Consider the following 8,699-nt stretch of genomic DNA (forward strand, 5'->3'; position numbering starts at 1 on the left):
TGAATCAAAAGATTGATCAAAACAAGTTAGAAACAAAAATCTGTTTTTAGAACTTAGAAAGAAGCCAAAAATTCCAAGTATTGTTTTAGTGATTTTGATGACTTTTGTTGATGATTCAAAACATGATTATTCTTAGGAATATGTTATGAATATGTTATAAGATAGATTTAGATTTTTGAAGTTTTTGGAGTTGCTTTGAAATATATCAAACCATATGATTTAAGGGTTTGCCTTTTTAGTTAAAAATTTTGGATCATTTTTCTAAAACGTTGGTTGTTGTTGATTAGCATATATTTAGTGGATGTTTTAAGAATATTTTAAACTTAGGATAGGTAGATCTTTGTCGCAAAAATCTAGTTCGATCGTGAGTTATGAAATTGGAAGAATTGTAACAAAAATCAATGGAAAAAGCCTATGCAAGTTTCTGCCCCTATAGAATTTTTATAGGTTGTGTTTAGTTTTAAAATTTTACGATTTTTTATTTGAGTTTATGACAAAATTTACATGAGGTATGTAAATTTTGGTGATTTTTGAAGTTAGGATGTAAAATCCTTAATATAGGGGTAAAATGGTCATTTTTCCATATGTAAAGGGTAAAATGATAATTTTACTCCAAGTAATTTTTCATATTTCTAATTATTAGTGATCAATTTTTAAATTTTAAAAATCACTATTTTCAGTTTCTCGTAATCACACTTGAAATTACTTAGAAAATGCGAAAAACGAGGTAAGTTAGTTTTTAACTTACTAGTAGTTTACTGTGTATGGGTGATAAGTAAAGGAACTACAGTGTATTTATGTATGTTATAATATATGTCATGTCATACCAAGTTATCACATATTTATTAGTTACATAGAATTTATTCTATCACAAATTATTCATCTATTATACAAATATTCTGTCACGTATTACTATACATTATAAGTATGTGAAGTTATACTACGTCATATGTGAAGTTATATTATGCTTTATGTTAAATTATGTTATACTTACTTATGACTGTGATTATGTATTCATGCTTTTACTAATATGCATGCATCATTAACTTGTGTAAAGGTTTTCTGTTAACTTGCTGAGATTTGTAATCAAATCTCACTATGGTAGTCCCAACTACCATTTTTCCTGAAAAGTAGATCTTGTTATAGGACCTGAAAGAGAGCCGGGGATCGACCTGTTGGAAATAGTCGACTAAGTGATGGTGCAACGTAGTTAACTTAAATTACTACTTATACATATGGAGTTGAATCTCAAGTACTCTTTTGAGTACAACCGATCTGGACTAGTGTTGTGATCTCAGTTGTGTAGTATGTCATTATGTATGAAGTATATTTTAAGTATTTAAGATATTTTCAGTTTGGTACATAATATTGCTAAAGAGAAAAATTAATCCACTGCGAATATTGTATTATGCTAAATGCATGTGGTTCAGTAGACTTTATGTGACCAATAGGACTAGCTTTTCTTAGATGATTGCAAAAAGAATAATGATTGGTTTACCACTCTCCTACCACATTTTTATTACTCTTTTTATTTTATTTTTATTGTTTTAATTTTTTTAACTTAATAGTTAAGGAATTGACTATTAATGAAATTGTATATTTATTTAATTTTTTTAATAATTAATGATTTAAAACAATACTTAAAAGAAAATAATAATAAAAATTAAAAATCTGAAATACACTAAAATAGTAAAAGGGTAGTAAGAGAATAAGCCTATCACCATCCTTACAGAAAAGACTTGATACCTGCACAACATAAGCCATACAAGGGCAAGACAATGCAACCCAATATTTGGAAGGACAAGAGTTGTATTTAGTTTTTTTTTTTTAATTATTCAATTGAATTTTTAGAATGAATGTTTTGCACAAAACTAATTAAGAAGTAAGAAGTATGACTTTGAGGAGAAAACAAGAAAATAAAATAACTTCTTCACAAACGTTCTGTTGGATCAGATGGTGGTAGTTTTTTCTATTCTTGACTTTATTCCTATAAACTCCAATGCATACATGATTATTCACTTCACATATTAGGAATGTGAGGGGAACGAGCCCACGGACCCAGCGGCCCAGCCCTGGACCCCTAAGTGACCCAAAACCAAATTGGTCGAAGGGCAAGCCTGGGTCCCTCCCCCCAACGGACTCCTCAGCCCCACAAGAGAGGCCCCTCAGATTATAGGCCTTGGTCAAGTAAGAAGCCCATCATAAACTCGACCCTCCTCAAGGCCACAACAAGGATTAGGGCTCTAACTGGGTCACTCCAATCGGAAGTCAGACCTGCCCAAGTATGGGAAGCAAGAAGCACGTCTCATTTATGACCTGCACAGTCGCAGGCAACCAGAGGCACGTCGCATTTATGACCTGCCTAGTCGGGGGAGGCCAGGGACACGTCGCATTTATTACATGACAGAATATACCTGCACGCGATCACGATATGGTAGGACATTACCGGATCAGGGATGAGACAGGTTTGATCCATGCTTCCTCTTGATCCAGGTCAGGTATAAATAACCCAATCCATTCCTTGAAAATGATTTGGATACTCTTTGCATACACGACAATTCTCAACTAACTTAAGCATTGAAGGCCACACGGGCTCAACCCGAGTCCACTCCTTATTTGTCTTGCAGGTTTTACAAAGCAGGTCTATACTGCTGCCCAGGCTGCGAAACACGACACTAACAAGGAGAAATGGAAAGTAAAACTCTTTTCATTCTTGAAATCTATTCCCATTTTAAATTTATTTAGGTTTGGGTTTATTTTGATTCTAAGTCGTATTCATTATGGTGGTTCAAATGCCTATCAAGCTGCTACTGGATTTGGACTTACGTGAGGATAAATAAAAGGTTTAGATCTGGGATTGAACCCCAGCCAGACTCCAAGGGTATCCGTAAATTGGATGTATTCATGTTAATTTTTATTAATTTATTTTTAAAAAAATTATAGTAAATTTTTTTCAATGTATAACGTTTGTGGATATTTGTTTTGTAGTATTATTTTGGTAACGAGTCATTTTCTGTATTTTACTATTTTTTTTCTCATTGGGATCTTCACAAGTTTGGTTGAGATGAAGGTTATATAATATTTGAAGGATGGATTTGCAGGGAAATTATATCTTAAATGAAATTGAAAATTTGAAATGATGACAGGAAGTAAGCATACAAGGAAGTAAGCATACACTCTCACATGATCACACCATTGTCATTTCTGCTTTTCCTTCTGTGTTTAAAATAGTCATCTTTTTTATTTTTTACTTTCATTGGAATTTGAGGTGGATTGGTAGACATGGTTTTGACATTTGAAATATGTGTCATGAATTTATTCTTTTAATTTTTTTGCTTTTGTATCTTAAACTTTGATTCTAGGTTCATGTGCCAAGTGATGTTATTTTTTACTTTTTTCTCTTCTTGACCGCTCGTACTTCTACATTCTGACCACCGGTTCTTTTACATGTTAATTTATTCTCTCTCTTCATTTCTTTTATCTCTTCTTTTTTAAGCAGTATCCCCTCCCCTCTCTTCCCTTAGTTGTCCCGCAACATGAGCTCCCACAAGACTTCTGCATTTTCCTTTCTCCCTTCTCTTCTCTTTCACTCACTGTGGGTTTAGTCCCCATCAGTTCTCCCCCACCATGAGTTCTCCCCCAATGGACGGCCAGATTGTGGGTTCTATTTTTCTGCTATTGCCTGTCGTGAGTAGATTTGTTGATTTTTTTATGGAGTTTGGGACCAAGGCTCTCGTATATGTGAAATGAAGTTTCTTATTTCATTCTAATCTTCTTCTTCTTCTTCTTCTTCTTCTTCTTCTTCTTCTTCTTCTTCTTCTTCTTCTTCTTCTTCTTCTTTTTGTGCCTTGGTTGTTTTGGGAAAAAATTTATGGGTTGTGTTTTTGCATGTTTGTTTTTTGGCCTTTATATATATATAAATATATATGTTTGGCTTTTTTTTTTAAATATATATGTTTGGTTTTTTTATTATTATTATTATATATATATGTGTTTGAAGAACTTGTAATCTCTTATCTCTTATCTCTATTGAGGCACTTCGCGTATATGGGTATCATTGTTTTGGTAATTTCGTGTTTATCTCGCGAATCCGAAAGGTTGGGATTTTAACTTCGGAAAGTTCGGGTATTTTTTTTTGTTCTTTTGTTTGTATGTAAGTGAATCAGTTTTTGGTTCCTCTGTTTATAAATATTTTTTCTCTCTTGAAATGATCCAAAAGTTTGTAAAAGAATGCATATGGGTATACAACTCCCCAAAAGCTCTATGGCTCTCTATACATGCCTCTCAAATCTCCTTTCTTTCTACGTCACTTTCAGATCTCTGCCCAAACAAGTCATGTTTCTTTCATTTCATGACTTCTGCAAAAGCCGTTTTTGAGGAGGTAGTTGTAGGTGAAGTTGTTGTAGTCCTCTTTGGTTTAGTCCTGTTTGAAAAGGTGGCGTGGTCATGAAGAACGGGAAGGGCTCCATCTCTCTATGTTAATGCATGCGAACGATGTTGTATGGTTATCTTCGCCGCTGGTGTTGTATATCAGTAGCCAATTGATGAACAATATCAGCAATGCATCAATTTCATTATGACAGAGTTTTGAGCAGCAGTGTGGTCGTTCCGCTGTTTTGATCTTGAAAATATTTTCCTCTATTTTATTTTTCTTGGTTGGGCAGCTAGGGTATATATAGTGAATTAGACGGTGGATTGGTCTAAGTAGAAGACACTAGGAAGACGAAGAAGTGAACAGAAGACACTGGTAGCAGATAAGTTAAGTCCAAAAACTGATTGAGACAAAACACGAAGGGGGTGGAAGGGGTTGATCTACTAGAAAGTGAGTGAAGCAGTGATTCAAACGTTGGCTAATGTTCTAGAAATTAAAGAAGGCGATGGAAAGCAAAGATAAGTTCATAAATATAAAAAAATAAAATATTGTAGATTGATGTTCTAGAAAATTAAAGAGCGACAAAACTGAAAAATTGAAACAAACGAGAATTGAACCAGACAAATAGGAGTAAAAGTGGAATGAAAAGTGACAAACATAGGCAAAATTGGCATAAAGAGTTATATGACTCTGCCTGCTTATCCCGAAGAAGTTTCGGACGATCTATATGCCTTAGCATGTGGTCCTGACCCTTGGGGTGCGTCCTATTCTGGTTGCATAACCAACGGTATAAGATTTCACACAAAAAAAGGGAAGAACATCATCGCACCCAAAACTCCGGTGTCATGGTCATTAGTGAACAACCAGGATCTAAAAAACTTGAGTTCTTTGGTAGACTAACAGACATTTTGGAATTCCGCTACATGAGTTGGCGTCGTGTTTACTTATTCAAATGTGAATGGCTTGACATCTCTGATTCCAAACGAGGGATACGTATGGAACCACATCTTACTAGTGTGAATATGTCGCGGACAGCTTATAAGGATGATCCATTTGTTTTGGCATCCCAAGCATCACAGGTATTTTACCTAAAAAATCGCAGCATCCGTGGGGAATGGTATGTAGTCCAAAAGGTCATACATAGAAATGTCTATGACCTTCCACGATCATCCCTTATTGAAGATGATGAATCTGATTCTAGTGACGTTGATGCATACCAAGAGGATAATTATGGTGATGCTTACATGAGTGTCCATGCTGATGACATCCCAGTGCAAACAGACATGCACAGGCCGAATGTTGATCGGAGCAGGTTGATGTTGACACATTGGTAATGCAAAGGTCTAATTGGGACCACTTTGAGCAAGGTTTTATCAATGACGATACCAGCGAAGACAATTTAGATCACAGCGCCAAACTAGAAGGTAGCATAGAAGAAGATAGTATCTCAACGGAGGATGAGATGGACTAGCGAATTGTGTGCTAGTAATAACCTCGTGATTCCACATAACCCATTGTGTTTACTTCAATCTGATATCATTTCGCCACTAATTATGCTCTCGTCTTTTCCATTGTTTCTTATCTAATGCAGGAGTTATTACCAGGTTGATTGCAGCGTGGCAATATCTTATTGTATTGATGTTTGAATGCCCTTGATACTTCAAGTGATACTTCAAGAATAGCAGATATTCCATTGAATGGATGTGTTGCACCCTTTATGTATTTCTATTGAATAGAAGACTTTTATCACTTTAGTATCCATTTTGTGTGTTGTGCTTGACAATATATTAGTTTGTTATTTTTCAAAGAATTTGACAAAATTTATTCATATATTAAGTTCAAGTAACAACTGAAGAATCCCCACCCCCCTTTATGCCCAGAATTTGACACTTGTTTGTTGGTATGGTTGTATATACTTAGTGTGATTGCAGGGATACTCTATTGGTTGCCTTCGCCTTGAATATGCTGATCACTGGAAGAGGTAGAGGTCGATCACGTGGAGTGAGGGGTGGCCGAGGGCGAGGTAGATCTCAAAGAAATGATGAAGTTCAGGATACAGTACCCATTCCTGCCCTTACTGCCCAAGATGATGCATTCTCAAGCTCAGATGACTCAACTGAGCCACCTAATTGCATCCCGAGCACAGAACCCAATGACATGCCAACAATTGATTCACAAAGTGCAAACCCGGATGGCATATTTCTAATTTTCTGAGGTGTTGTTTTACATAGTATGTTAGTGGTTGCTTAATTTGATTGTTACACGAGATATATGATGCTAACATGTCAATTAAAAACATTAGTACCACCAAGCCAGAAGCGTGGCCGAGGAGCAGCAAAAAGTACAGAGTTTGAGAAGTTATGAAAGCATGGAAAGATACCCTTGAGAATTAAGGATGGTGAGACTGCACCTTGTTGTGAAAATGCTACAATTTTTTCTACAAGGGTTACATGGTTGGTCAAGCACCATATGGACTTGAGTCATGCTAGCTGGCATGCCGTTCCAGCTAATGAGAAGGAAGAATTGGTAACACGCATTCAGGTTAGCTTGATTTGGAATTTCATACATTTTCATACATAGAGTATTTGAAATCCCAACGTTGCAAATATAAAACTCGTAGCACTAATTATAATTAATATGTTTGCTGTTTGTCCCTAAGCTGACTTCATCCTCGATTGGACCAAGAAGAATCACCGTGATACGGTTATGAAGACACTTCGGAAGCGGTTTAATCATATTCACTATGATTTACATAAAACCTACAAGAAATACGAGAGTAATGAACAAGCACTCGCGAATGTGCCATCGTTGGTGACACCAACCACCTGGGTGAAGTTATGCGCTCGATATGCAAGCGAGGAGTATAAGGTAAGTTGGAAGTCAAATATTGAATTAACGTTGCTTTGTTCCAATATTTTTTAATCACTGTTTAATACATGTTAAGCTTGACACATGTGATTGATCTCAATCCTATCATGTCTCGTGTTTCATGCAGCGAATGTCTGAACGAAACAAAGGTAATAGAGAGAAGCAAGAAAACAATCACACGGCTAGACGAAGGTCCTTTGTACGCCTAATGGAGATGAGGGTAAGTCAATTAAGCTCGATATGCAATATGCACATCAATGAGACCTTAAGATGATATAGTTTAAGTGTAAGTTGAATTTAATTTGCTTGTATTGGCAGTCTGGGAATGAGGTGAATTTGGTCCATTTTTTTAAAGAAATGAGGTGGTCAAAGAAAAAGAACAAATTTGTGACTCCCATTGCTGAAGAGAAATATGTGAGTGTTAAAGTAAAAGCCTAAATTAATATGGGTTCAATTTCCAAATTATTATATGGTGTTGTCTAAGTACATATTCCTTACCAACATTTGTGATTTTTCCAATGGTTCATAGCTGGAGATAGCTGCAAAGATGTCAGAGCTGGAGCTGGAGAAAAGGACTAATGAGGCTACAGCAACAATCTTTAAGGAAGTTTTGGGCCAAATATTAGGGTATATAAGGGGGCTTAGCGAGATGGTTATTCCGGAGTCATCTAGAGAAGCAGCTGATGCCCAAATAGCAGAATTAGCTGAACGTGCAGAAAGGTTTGAGAAAGCTGCTTCAGATTATAAGGGCCAGCTTGATGACTTACGAGCAAATGTCATGATGCTAATGGAGAGACAAGTTGAATACGACAAGTTCATGGAGCAATATGAGTCAGAGCGGCAAACGCAGGGAGAGTCTCATAGAGAGACTCAGGGACCTGCATAGTTAATATTTGGCCATGAAACATTTTTTTGTGAATTTTGATAAGGAGATGAAGGTGAAAGTAATATACTTTTCACAAAATGCCTCCTACTTAATTAATATTTTGTTTAGGTTCTACTGGTGTGGGGTAGGTAGTGTAAGGTTAGGTTTTGTGGATATTTTGTAGCTTATGCCATTGTACGTTTTTCTTGCCACCAACTGCTCACATGGAAGTTATTGGTCATTGGATGTCAGGTCAAACTGCTACAACAAGGTAAGTAATGTCCTACACCCATAGGCTTTTTTATGTTCTGATTTAAATTCTTAACGATTAGCATTGCATTTTATTTGCATGTTATGATTGACTTCGATTGAATAGTTTAAGAAAGAAAATCATCCCTCTTTGGTGCTACTGCAGTTTTGATTTCTCCTAAACCATCTGGAAACCTATGAAGTATATATGAGGCCTATTTCGTATCTCTTCCTTTTTTTGTAAAGTTGTATTCCTTGTTAAGAGCTTAAAATTTCGGCCCAAACTATTATAGACTGACTATTTGGTTTTATTAATGAAGCATCGGATGATGGTTTACAGATTCG

This window comes from Carya illinoinensis, chromosome 11 (genome assembly GCF_018687715.1).
Source record: "Carya illinoinensis cultivar Pawnee chromosome 11, C.illinoinensisPawnee_v1, whole genome shotgun sequence".
Classification (NCBI taxonomy): domain Eukaryota; kingdom Viridiplantae; phylum Streptophyta; class Magnoliopsida; order Fagales; family Juglandaceae; genus Carya; species Carya illinoinensis.